The sequence below is a fragment of the Prionailurus bengalensis genome, chromosome A3 (genome assembly GCF_016509475.1).
Source record: "Prionailurus bengalensis isolate Pbe53 chromosome A3, Fcat_Pben_1.1_paternal_pri, whole genome shotgun sequence".
Taxonomy (NCBI): domain Eukaryota; kingdom Metazoa; phylum Chordata; class Mammalia; order Carnivora; family Felidae; genus Prionailurus; species Prionailurus bengalensis.
In genome coordinates, this window is record NC_057354.1 from 27,305,280 (window position 1) to 27,319,537 (window position 14,258).

The window sequence follows — 14,258 nt, forward strand, 5'->3', positions numbered from 1 at the left end:
GATCGTGACCTGGCCGAAGTCGGACGCTTAACCGACTGTGCCACCCAGGCGCCCCTGTGCCAGCATTTTTTCCCACCACTATAGGCTAAATAACGAAAGGAGAGACTATTGATTTTAGCTTACTGATGTGCTCAGTTTTACAAACATGACTGTATATTGGCAATCCCATAACAACATCATGGGTCATAATTAGATTCTGGCTTTAAGACTTCCAGCTCAGGCCTGGTAAATACCATGTTTCTAAAAGTCTCTTTTCCCAACCTCTTTCCTGCCATTTTTTAACTTTTCTGAAAGTGAGGTGAATACCTTGCCATAAACGAACAGAAACTTGCTAGTCACAAGGAACTATATATTATATATCCGTGGGCCTGTTTGACGCTATCCACGTAAAGAAAGTTCATCTGGTTATCACTGTTGATTGAGTTTCTTGCATTGGTTGTGGCCCATGTGGTTAATTACTTTAAATATATATTCAAATGAGTATATAAAATATACTGGTAACAATACAGCGAATACTCACGTGCCTGTATTCTCATTAAGGAACAGAACGTTACCGCATACTTAGAATAGTGTAGGTATTCCTATGTGAGATGCTTTGTTTGCTCAGGTATTAGGGAAGTGCTTCTTCGACTTTGTAATGTGCATAGAAATTATGTAGAGATCTTGTTAAAATGTAGACTCCGGGGGCACCTGGGTGGCTCAGTTGGTTAAGCATCCAACTTCAGCTCAGGTCATGATCTCACGGTTCATGGGTTCAAGCCCCGCATCGGGCTCTGTACTGACAGCTCAGAGCCTGGAGCCTGCTTCGGATTCTATGGCTCCCTCTTTCTCTGCTCCTCCTCTGCTCGTACTCTGTCTCTCTCTCAAAAATAAACATAAATTTTTAAAAAATGTAGATTCTGATTCAGTTGGTAGGGCAGGGTCTGAATTTCTGCTTTTCTTTTTTTTTTTTTAACGTTTATTTTTGAGACAGAGACAGCATGAACGGGGGAGGGGCAGAGAGAGAGGGGAGACACAGAATCTGAAGCAGGCTCCAGGCTCTGAGCCATCAGCCCAGAGCCCGACGTGGGACTCGAACTCACGGACCACGAGATCGTGACCCGAACTGAAGTCGGACACTTAACCGACTGAGCCACCCAGGTGCCCCTGAATTTCTGCTTTTCTAACAGTCCTCTAGATGATGCTGGCACTGGTCCATTTTATGTCACAAGATTTCAGGCCATAGAAAAACCTCAGTGAGTTCCATGCACTTCATGTCATACATTTTGTGTTTTCCAACCAAATGTCATATTGGAGTTGAAAATCTCATGTATTCAGAAATTAAATAATATAGTAAAAAATAAAACTTAGATTAGAAGAATCATAAACTAAAGTCAGAAATAATGAAGGCAGAAATAATGAGAAATTCCTAGAAAATTTCTAGACAGACTGATGAGGGGGGAAAAAAAGGAGACAGTAAAAATGATAGCTATAGTGAAATGGTGAAATCAAAACACCATATTAAAAATAACAGAAGAGAATTCTGTTCTCAACAACTGCACACCAATAATACTGAGAACCCAGAGGAAATGTGTAAATCCTTAACGATATTCCAGGGATGGCCCAGGAAGGAAATATAAACTTGAAGAGATGAATGAATGTTAAGAAACTGAAATAGCGGTGAAAAAAAACCTCTTCTTCCCCAAAGCCTCAACCCTGGATGGTTTTTAAAATTTTGGTAAAATACATGTCACATAAAATTTGCCATCTTAACCCTTGTTAAGTGTATACTTCAGGAGCATTAGGCACATTCATATCATTGGGTCACCGTCCCAGAACTCTTTTTCACTGCAGCACTGAAACTCTGTACCCATTTGGGGCGCCTGGGTGGCTCAGTCGGTTGAGGGTCCGACTTCGGCTCAGGTCATGATCTCGCGGTCCGTGAGTTCGAGCCCCGCGTCAGGCTCTGTGCTGACAGCTCAGAGCCTGGAGCCTGTTTCGGATTCTGTGTCTCCCTCTCTCTCTGACCCTCCCCCATTCATGCTCTGTCTCTCTCTGTCTCAAAAAAAATAAATGTTGGGGCGCCTGGGTGGCGCAGTCGGTTAAGCGTCCGACTTCAGCCAGGTCACGATCTCGCGGTCCGTGAGTTCGAGCCCCGCGTCAGGCTCTGGGCTGATGACTCAGAGCCTGGAGCCTGTTTCCGATTCTGTGTCTCCCTCTCTCTCTGCTCCTTCCCCGTTCATGCTCTGTCTCTCTCTGTCCCAAAAATAAATAAACGTTGAAAAAAAAAATTAAAAAAAAAAATAAATGTTAAAAAAAAAAAAAAAGAAACTCTGTACCCATTCAAAGTGACCTCCTCATCCCCCTCACAGCCACAAGGCTACTTTCTCTTTGTCTCCATCTGACTAGTCTGTTAACCTCATACAAGTGGACTCACAGTATTTGTCCTTGTCGCTGGCTAGCTCAGCATTATGGCTTTAATGTTCACCCATATTGTAGCATGTGTCAGAATTTCACTTTTTTATTTTTTTAAGTTTATTTCTATATTTTGGGAGAGAGAGAGAGAGCACAAGACAGGGAAAGGCAGAGAGAGAGGGAAAGAGGGAGGGAGAGAGAATCCCAAGCACACTCCACGGCGTCAGCATGGAGCCTGACGCAGGGCTTGATCTCACAAACTGTGAGATCATGACCTGAGCCAAAATCAGGAGTCAGAACCCTCAACTGACCGGGCCATCTGGGTGCCTCTGCTTCTTTTTTAGGGCTCAGTAATATTCCATTTCATGCGCACACCACTTTTTGTTTGTCCATTCATCTGTCAGTGGACATTTGAGTTGCTTCCACCTTTTGGCTCTTGTGAATCACACAGCCCTCCTGATTTTAAAGGTGAGTTCTTCTAATTTCGTGGAAGATCAATCGAAGTATTATCTTATATAAAATGTTCCAGGGGCACCTGAGTGGCTCAGTCGGTTGAGCGTCTGACTCCAGCTGGGGTCATGATCTTGCACTCTGTGAGTTCGAGCCCTGCGTCGGGCTCTGTGCCGACAGCTCGGAGCCTGGAGCCTGCTTTGGATTCTGTGTCTCCCTTTCTCTCTGCCCCTCCTCTACTCGTGCTCTGTCTCTCTCTTGCTCTGTCAAAAATAAATAAACATTAAAAAAATTTTTTTAAATGTTCCAGAAAATAGAAGGGAAAAAGAATTATAGGTCAATTTTATTTATAAATATAAACTCAAAAATATCCTAATTACAGTATTAGCCAACTGAATTCAATTGTCTATTAAAATACATCATAACCAAGTAGGGTTTAATTCCAACTGCAAAGTTAGAATTTTCCAACCTAGAAAATCTATCAATCTATCAATGAAACTTCCTACCTTTATAGAATTAAATAGATAATTAATAGAATTACTCTTATTTGATGCAGAAAAATGATTTGATAGAGTTCAATGCTTACTTATAATGAAAACTCTTGGCAGAGCAGGAATAGAGAGGATTTCTTTGATTTGGTGAAGGTTATGTATCAAAATCTAGAGCTAACATTATCTAATGGAGAAATTCATTCTTGTTGAGGTCAGGAAAACAGACATACTATTATTGCTATTGTTTATTTATTTTTATTTTTTTTTAACGTTTATTTATTTTTGAGACAGAGAGAGACAGAGCATGAACGGGGGAGGGTCAGAGAGAGGGAGACACAGAATCCGAAACAGGATCCAGGTTCTGAGCAGTCAGCACAGAGCCTGATGCGGGGCCTGAACTCACGGACCGTGAGATCATGACCTGAGCCGAAGTCGGACGCTTAACCGACTGAGCCACCCAGGCGCCCCTTATTGCTATTGTTTAAAATAATAGTGGTAGACGTGGTCAGGGCTTAAAGGAAAAACAACAGCAACAATAGCAACAAGCAAAAGCCAAATCAAAACAAAAGCATAAGTATTGGAAGGAAAGGGATAAAATTGTCATTTATTCCAACAGGCATGATTATCACATAAAAAAAAAGAATCAACAAACTTTGTAATTAATGGGTATATCAATTTACAAGAATCAATAGTACTTGTCTACACTAACAATAACTAACTAGAATGTATAATAAAATATACAGCATGGCTATGAGGTATCTTGGGGTTTTTTTTCTTGTTTGTTTAGTTTGTTTATTTTGAGAGAGAGAGAGAGAGAGAGAGCAAATGCAGGGGAGGGGCAGAGAGAAGGAGAGACAGAATCCCAAGCAGGCTCTGAGCTATCAGCACAGAGCCCAATGCAGGGCTCGAACTCACACTGTGAGATCATGACCTGAGCTGAGATCAAGAGTTGGATACTTAACCAGCTGTGCCACCCAGGTGCCCCTGAAGTATCTTGTTTTAAATGAAGAGTATCCAAAACCTCAATGGGATATATTTTAAAACTCAAATAGCAGATGTGATTTTAAATGGAATGACTTAATTATTGTGAAGATTCACTTTCCTCTAAATTAATCCATAAATTTAATGCAATTCCAATTAAAATCTCAGTGGTATTTTTGGAAGACTTGATTATACTAGTTTAAAGTTTATAGTGAAGAATAAAGGCCACCAAGAGGTAAGATTTCTTAAAAAAATAAAAAGCAAGACAAAAGCTTGCCCTTCTAGACACTCACAGAATATAAAGCTATGGTATTATAAAAAATATAGTACTATCACAAGAATAAATACATCACTAGAACAGAATAGGCAGCTGAAATAGATCCATGCTTGAATGGGGAACTTAATATGCAGTAACAATGACACTATGACTCAATGGAGAAATTGATTTTTCCATTTCCCAGCATACAGTGCTGGGAAAACTGGCTCATTCCAAGAGAAAAATAAAAATGGATTTATACATTTCATCTTGTGAATGTGAAAGACATAGTAAAAAAGTTGTTAGAAAATAATGTCAAAGATTCCCTTTGAGACAGAAGAATGAGGGAAAACTTTTTATTTTATTTATTTTTTTAAATTTTTTATTTTTTTCAATATATGAAGTTTATTGTCAAATTGGTTTCCATACAACACCCAGTGCTCATCCCAAAAGGTGCCCTCCTCAATACCCATCACCCACCTTCCCCTCCCTCCCACCCCCCATCACCCCTCAGTTTGTTCTCAGTTTTTAAGAGTCTCTTATGCTTTGGCTCTCTTCCACTCTAACCTCTTTTTTTTTTTCCTTCCCCTCCCCCATGGGTTCCTGTTAAGTTTCTCGGGATCCACATAAGAGTGAAACCATATGGTATCTGTCTTTCTCTGTATGGCTTATTTCACTTAGCATAACACTCTTCAGTTCCATCCACGTTGCTACAAAGGGCCAGATTTCATTCTTTCTCATTGCCACGTAGTACTGCATTGTGTATATGAACCACAATTTCTTTATCCATTCATCAGTTGGTGGACATTTAGGCTCTTTCCATAATTTGGCTATTGTTGAGAGTGCTGCTATAAACATTGGGGTACAAGTGTCCCTATGCATCAGTACTCCTGTATTCCTTGGGTAAATTCCTAGCAATGCTATTGCTGGGTCATAGGGTAGGTCTATTTTTAATTTTTTGAGGAACCTCCACACTGTTTTCCAGAGTGGCTGCACCAGTTTGCATTCCCACCAACAGTGCAAGAGGGTTCCCGTTTCTCCACATCCTCTCCAGCATCTATAGTCTCCTGATTTGTTCATTTTGGCCACTCTGACTGGCGTGAGGTGATATCTGAGTGTGGTTTTGATTTGTATTTCCCTGATGAGGAGCGACGTTGAGCATCTTTTCATGTGCCTGTTGGCCATCCGGATGTCTTCTTTAGAGAAGTGTCTATTCATGTTTTCTGCCCATTTCTTCACTGGGTTATTTGTTTTTCGGGTGTGGAGTTTGGTGAGCTCTTTATAGATTTTGGATACTAGCCCTTTGTCCGATATGTCATTTGCAAATATCTTTTCCCATTCCATTGGTTGCCTTTTAGTTTTGTTGGTTGTTTCCTTTGCTGTGCAGAAGCTTTTTATCTTCATAAGTTCCTAGTAGTTCATTTTTGCTTTTAAGAGGGAAAAGTTTTTTAACAAAATCACCAAGCAGAGCCCATAAGACAAAAACAACAACAAAAAACACAAAAACACACACACAAAAAACCCCAAACAGGTTGGATTTGATTAGATCAGAATTAAGTATTTTTGTTCAATGAATGACGTATCATGGGCAAAGGTCATGCATAGGTATGTGATAGATTGGGGGATAATATACCCAGTGACTAAAGCCAGTGACTAGGGAATAATATCAAAGACAAAGAACTTCACATCAACAAGAAAGCATCACCTGCCCGGAAGAAATAATGGGCAAATGCTATGAACAGGCAATTAACAGACGTGGAAAGAGTCACTTGTTCATTTAGTCAACAAATGTTTGTTAAGTGTTGATTACATACAGGCACTGTTCAAGATACAGCAGGATACATCCACTAACAGAATAAACTAAATGTCCTGCTCTCAGCGAGATGTCAGTTTTTCAGGAGACAGTAAGTCAGACAGCGAATGAGAGAAGAATGTGATATATTCTTTATTTTAGATACAGTTGAATACAGATGATAAGCATTATGAAGAGTAAGAAAGCAGGGAAGAGTGGATAGGGAGTGTGTGATTGGAAGAGACAGCAAAAGATCTCACTGAGAAGAACGTGAAAGAGGGAGCTCTGAGACTAACTGTGAGAAAAGTATACCAGGCAGAGGAAGCAGCAGGTACAAAGGCCCAGGGGCAGCATCTATCCTGAAGTTTTGGAAAAACCATAAGGTGGTGACCCTGTCTACAGGATAAGTTAGGTGAAGAGTAATTGGAGAAATATAATTGGAGGTTGAGATCAGGAGGGTCTTGCAGCTAATTGAAAGGAAGCCATTCTTGTATTTTAATCATAGGATAAGAGAAATGCTAATTAAAACAACAGTGCACTATTACTAACCCATGAGACTGGTAAAAATGGTATTGGGTGTTGGCAGGACGACGGTAATATGGTGGCCCTGGTGCGCTGCTGCTGGGAGTTATGGAGATTTCCTTGTTCTTATAAAATATCTTAAGTTTATTGTTGAGAAAGATAGGGACAGCTTGAGTGGGGGAGGGGCAGAGAGAGAGAGGGAGACTGAGAATCTCAAGCAGGCTCTATCCTGTCAGCACAGAGCCTGATGCAGGGCTCGAACTCATGAAACCGTGAGACCGTGACCTGAGCTGAAACCAAGAGTCAGACGCTTAACTGACTGACCCACCCAGGCACCCCTCCTTGTTCTTATAAATGTCACTGGGTTTTACTCTCGTTCCTTAAACATAAGGGTTGGCCAAGATAAAACACAAAGACTTTATGCTTCCTTCATCATCTCAACTATTCCGTGTAAGGGGCTGGCTCCAAATTTGTGCCTCCTTACCTGAACCCTCAGCCTTGAAACTCCAGAACATGCACTATTTCCTTCACTCCCCTCATGCTCTGAGTTCCCATGATTCATGCATTGCTTTTATCAGTCTTTCACATCTGTCTCTTTCCTAGTCTCACCGCCCCCCCCTTCCCACCAGAACTCAAAGCTGACCCAGTTGGTTCCATGTGGACCTCATGGAACTGTCCCAATTGTGCCTGGAACTCCAACTGGAGAATTACTCAAACCCTGATCGCCAGAAACTTTAACAGGCCGTGTCCTAAGAGGCATATGAGGGAGGAATTCATGGAATAAAATACTTTACACTGACCTTTAACCTGGCCATTTGACTTCCAGGAATCTATCCTATATAAATCCTTGCCCAAATATGTACAGATACTTATACAAGGATGATCACTGATGAGCTGTTAGAAAAGTGGGACATTCCCAAATGGCTGTACCTAAATTACAGCTTATCTTATAGTGAGATTTCACAACTTTACAAAGAATGAGGTAGATCTTTCGGTGATGATATAGAAAGGTAATCCCAAAATACTACTAAGTGAACAAAAGGCTGCTGCATACCCATGTATACAGTATGTTTACTTTTTTCTTTTTTTAAAACATTTTTTAATTAATTTTTTAATTCAAGTATAAGAATGCTAATAATAAGTCAGTCAGAGAAAGACAAATACCATATGTTTTCATTTATATGTGGAATATAAGAGAAAAAAAACAAATGAACAAAGATAATAAGAGACAAATAAAAAACAGACTCTTAACTACAGAGCGCAAACTGATGGTCACCAATGGGGAGGTTGGTGGGGGATGGGTGAAACACATGAAAGGGATTCAGAGTCTACTGATCATGATGAACACTGAGAAATGTATAGAATTGTCGAATCACTACATTGCACACACTGCTTACTTTTTTCTCATAAAGCAGAAGTATTTAGATTCATTTTTATATGACTCTGCTCATACATTGAAATGTACCTTGAGAGAGATATAACGAAGGAGAAAGCGGGATGCTTTGAATAAGAAACTTCAAGTCCTCTCCAGTAGCAATCGCAAAGTTCTGGTCATGACTTCAGGGGACTTTAAGAAGCAGCGATTACTAAAAGCCTAAACTTTCACTGTCAAAGGGAGAAGGAAAATCAATTCTATTTTTCACACAGCAGCTCTGCAGATATCTTCTGACCTGTTTGCCAAATTCCAGGATATGAGAAAAAAGAAAGGGACACATTCAACGCGATCCCTGGACTTTTAGGGCTAAGAAAACACAGGAAAGACGGTTTTGGAGTCATTTTTAAGCTGGCACCAACTGAAAAGAGAACTGATGTCCATCAAGCTCTCATCTGGTCCTTAGATGACAACATGGAATACAGAACCAAAGACAATTCTGGATGTTGGGTTGCCCATGTCTGTTGAGGACATCTTGTCCCACCCTTAGGTTCTACCCTACCAGGGACATGGGCCCAATGTGGGGGCCATGGAGCTGCCCAGGTTGGCGGGGGGGGGGGGTAGAGAGAGAGTGAGAGAGTGTGTCCACATGCAAGGGGGAAGCGTGGAGAGGGAGAGAAATCCCAGTAGGCTCTGCTCTGTCTGCACAGAGCCCAACGTAGGGCTCAATCTCATGATTGATTGATATCATGACCTGAGCTGAAATCAAGATTTGGTTTCTTAACCAACTGATCAACCCAGAGCACCCCACAACATACGTCTTTTTATTGCTAAGCAGTGTTCCACAGCACGGAAATGCCACCATTTAACCACTGAGACATTGGGATTGTTTCTAGTTTTGGCTATCACAAATAAAGATACTATGAACACAGAGAGTCCAGAAACTGATGGCCTTACAGGGTTAGAAAACAAGACTGATCCTAGGTCTCAAATAACAAGAGATGAGCTTTAAAAGGCATAGAGCCACTAAATTCCAGCAACATATTTTGGGTGTGCTGAAGTGAGAGAAGAGATTAGAGTAATGATGTGGACTTCAGGGGCATCTGGGTGGCTCATGGGTTAAGTGTCTGACTCTGGACTTTGGTTTGGGTCATGATCTCCCGGTTCGTGAGTTCAAGCCCCGCATTGGTCTCTGAGCTGACAGTGTGGAGCCTGCTTGGGATTCTCTCTCCCTCTCTCTCTGCCTCACACCCCATTCATGCTCTCTGTCTCTCTCTCTCAAAATAAATAAATAAACTTTAAAAAAATGATGTGGACTTCCAATTTCAGTCTGAGAGCCTCAAGGTAGCTACTACTTATGAGAAAGAGAAAGGGGTAGAGAAAGAGAGAGAAAGAGAGAGAGAGAGAGAGAGAGAGAGGAAGGGGGAGGGAGGAAGAGGGAGAGAGAACAGTATAAAGAAGCATAAAAATAATTTGAGAAGTGCAGGAAGGAACATCGGGTTTGTGAGTTGCAGATGGAACCGACTGGAAGCAAATAGATTAGGAGCCTATTAAGTCTTCAAAAGTACCACATTGCCAAACAAACCATGAACCCTAGCCCAACAGTCTTTGACTGTGAGATAGTGCAATTTTGGTTCTCCAGTCTTCCATAAGGGAGGCAGGCTTCAAAAACAAATTCCCACAATTCAGATATGGCCAAGAAGAATTACGCATAAGGAGGAAGCTCCAAGTGGGGGGTGGATTTAGGGGTCACGGAGAATAAAGGGCAAGGGAGCTCATCTCAGAAAGCAGAATCAGGGCCTCAGCAAGGACTCTCCCCGAGGCACAGGGTGAGAGCTTCATAATTTGGGCCTAATAGCATTTCAGCACCGCTATGGAATAATGGCTGCTGGGCTCTTTTAAATGAGAGTATTTATTGTAGTTACTTTACTCCTGGCCCAGCATTTTCTATGACGTGGATGAGCAGATAACTCGTCTTTTCAGTTCATAGGTTGTCAGATTGAGGAGATCCCCATCTGGACCAGAGGTGAGGGCCATGCATCACTCAGGACTCCGGGCTTTGCGCGGGGTTGGATTTTGAATTGTATGTCTCGGGAAGGAATTGAAGGTGTGTTACATTTGAGGAAGAAGAGATTATGAGGATATAACCACTTCAGCTGGGTTGGTGTCCTGTGACTGGGCTCCGGCCAAGGGGAATAAGTGGAGAAATGATGTGAGTCTTCCTGCCTTGGCTTTTCAGGACACTTCCCATCATTATCCAGGCATCTCTTCCCATAATGTGATAATCTTAGATGCTGCATGTTTCAGATGCTGTAACTAAATGACAAGACAGAGAAGGAGACCATCCCTGGACTTTTCATAAGCAAATATAAACCACTGCTGTGAGGCCACTGAGATTTTAGGACTCATTTGCTATGGTGGCATAATCTATCCTTTCGTGACTACATATCACTTAACGCATATTCTTTGTTACCTCTTCTTAGAACGCTGTTCCTAGAGGTTTTTGTTCATTCGTTTGTCTTTTGTTTTGAAGAAATATTTTCATATTTTTATCTTTTAACATAATTTATCGCCAAATTGGCTTCCATACAACACCCAGTGCTCATCCCAACAGGTGCCCTCCTCAATGCCCATCACCCACTTTCCCCTCTCCCCCACCCCCCATCCACCCTCAGTTTGTTCTCTGTATTTAAGAGTCTCTTATGGTTTGCCTTCCTCCCTCTCCGTTTGTAACTATTTTTATTCCCCCTTCCCTTCCCCCATGGTCTTCTGTTAAGTTTCTCAGGATCCACATGTGAGTGAAAACATATGGTATCTGTCTTTCTCTGACTGACTTACTTCACTTAGCATAATACCTTCCAGTTGCATCCACGTTGCTGCAAATGGCCGGATTTCATTCTTTCTCATTGCCAAGTAGTATTTCGTTGTATATATAAACCACATCTTTATCCATTCATCAGTTGATGGGCATTTAGGCTCTTTCCATAATTTGGCTATTGTTGAAAGCGCTGCTATAAACATTGGGGTACAAGTGGCCCTATGCATCAGCACTCCTGTATCCCTTGAGTAAATTCCTAGCAGTGCTATTGCTGGGTCATAGGGTAGATCTATTTTTAATTTTTTGAGGAACCTCCACACTGCTTTCCAGAGCGGCTGCACCAGTTTGCATTCCCACTGACAGGGCAAGAGGGTTCCCATTTCTCCACATCCTTGCCAGCATCTATAGTTTCCTGATTTGTTCATTTTAGCCATGTAGAGGTGTTTCTTTTTCTTTTTTTTTTTTTTTTCATGGCTATTTGCTTCAGGCTTTAGCTTGAATGTCACATTCTCAGAAGGGATTTCTCTGACTACTCTGAATTGAATAGCAGAGGTCCTTCTGTTAAAGTTGTCATTCAGTCAGAGTACCTTCCTTGTTTCATTTGTACCAGTAATCACAAATTATTTATATTTCCACTTGTTTATTTTCTACTTTCTTTGCTAGACCATAAGCTTTGTCAGATCAGGTATCAAGCCTGTCGTGTTCAGGTTTGTAGCTTCAATGTCAACCATGGGTCTTTCAATAAAATAGATGTTTAGAAAATATTTGTTGAATAAATTCGTGACATGGGCCCTTTTTGACCTCAGTTTTCTCATCTGTCAAAATGTGACAGAACTGGTATCTATGTCACAGGGATTTTGTTTTGTTTTGTTTTGTTTTGTTTTGTTTTAGTGCTGCTATGTTTGAGTAGTGATTTATTCTTAGAATTCAAATTTAGTTGTTAAATTCCCAAGAAGGGAAATAGAGCTCCTGATATGGTAACATGTGAAGTTTAGAGAGAATGGTATCAGCAGGGAGCCCATAAGTATTTAGTAACAAAAATTGATTGGATAACGGATACTGGGATGGGAACCTTCTGTAAGACTGTGGCCAATAGTCTGGGTTTAGCTGTACTTGCTGTTATAAACCCTTCCTACTCAAGATAAGATTTTCTTCCAAGTTCCCATAAGAATGTGAGGTTATCACACAACTGAACCATGAAGGGGGGCCCAAGGCTTCTCACGCTGCTGAGTCTCCAAGAAGATGGAGTTGTACAAAGATCAAAACCAATATGGAGTCCTTGAGGACTTCCTTTTTTTTTTTTAATTTTTTAGTGCTTATTTATTTTTGAGAGAGAGAGAGAGAGAGAGAGAGTGAGAAAGAGACAGAGCATGAGCAGGGGTGGGGCAGAGAGAGAAGGAGACATAGAATCCGAAGCAGGGTCCTGGCTCTGAGCTATCAGCACACAGCCTGATGTGGGGCTCGAACCCACAAACCGTGAGATCATGACCTGAACCAAAGTTGGATGCTTAACCAACTGAGCCACCCAAACACCCCTCCTTAAGGACTTCTAATTAGTCCTTTGGAATGGACCTTTTAATGGAGGTAACAAAAAGGTATGAAATGGGACTGATATTGACCTCTCTCCTCTCCATGGTGCTTATGCCGGAGCATTGAAGCATTTATTTGAGCTTTTTTTTTTTTTTCTTGTTCTTTTCTGGGTACTCCTCTCCTCACACACACATCCTCAGAAAAGCAAGTATTATCATGTAGGGTTCAGCTACCTCCTGTATAGGCCTTTGGATTGCCAAATAGATCAGAGCTTGGGTCAAGAAAATAAGCCCATGGAGCCTGCAAATCAACAGTGTTGTCTTTGTTGTCTAGTCCTTAAGCAAAGGAGACAGGAGATTCCTCAGGGCATTCCTCTGGCCCAGCCCCATTCTAAAGCAGAAGGTTTTTTAAAGGTTTTTTATTTTATTTAAAAAAAAATTTTTTTTTAACGTTTATTTATTTTTGAGACGGAGAGAGACAGAGCATGAATGGGGGAGGGTCAGAGAGAGAGGGAGACACAGAATCTGAAACAGGCTCCAGGCTCTGAGCAGTCAGCACAGAGCCCGATGCGGGGCTCAAACTCACGGACTGTGAGATCATGACCCAAGCCGAAGTCGGACGCTCAACCGATTGAGCCACCCAGGCGCCCCTTAAAGGTTTTTTAAAGGTTTTTAAAGCAGAAGATCAGACAGAAGGTTTTTTTGTTTGTTTGTTTATTTATTTAGAGTTTATTTTATTTTTAATTGAGCAACTTGATGTATAAATTGTATACATTTAATGTGTACAACATGTTGATTTGATACGTTTATATAATGTAAAATGATTGTCATTTTAGTGACAGTGCCTCTATCATGTCACATAATTACCTTGTGTGTGTGTGTGTGTGTGTGTGTGTGTGTGTGGTGGGAATAGCTATGAGCTGGTCTCTTATCAAGTTTGATGGCTATAATACAACATTGTTTATATTCACTGTACTATGCTCTAAATCTCCAGGACTTAATATTTATCTACTTGTTGTAAATTTATGCCCTTAAACAACATCTCTCCTAAACCTCCAACCCCCAGCCCTGGAAAACCACTATTTTACTTTCTGTTTTTATGAGTTTGGTTTTTCATTAGATTCCACATGTAGGTGGTATCATAACAATATTTGTCTTTTTTTATCTGACTCATCTCACTTAGCATAATGTCCTCAAGGTCCATCCATGTTTTGTAAAAGGTAGGATTTCCTTTTTTCTCATGGCTGAATAATATTCCATTATATCTATATCACCTATATCTGTATCTATATATTTCACCTCTTCTTTATCCATTTGTCCATTGATGGATACTTAGATTGTTTCCATATGCTGCCTATTGTGCCAAATGCTGCAATAAACATGGAAATGCATGTATCTCTTTGATATCCTGTTTTCATTTCCTTTCAATATATACCCAGAATTGGAATTGCTGGATCATATGGTGGTTCTATTTCAGATTTTTCGAGGAACCTCAATATTGTTTTCCATAGTGGCTTCACCCATTTACATTCCTACTAACTGCAAGAGGGTTCCCTTTTCTTCACATCCTCGCCAACTCTTGTTAACTCTTAATCTTCTTGGTGATAGCCATTTTAGTGTGAGGTGATATCATATTGTGATTTTGAACTGAAT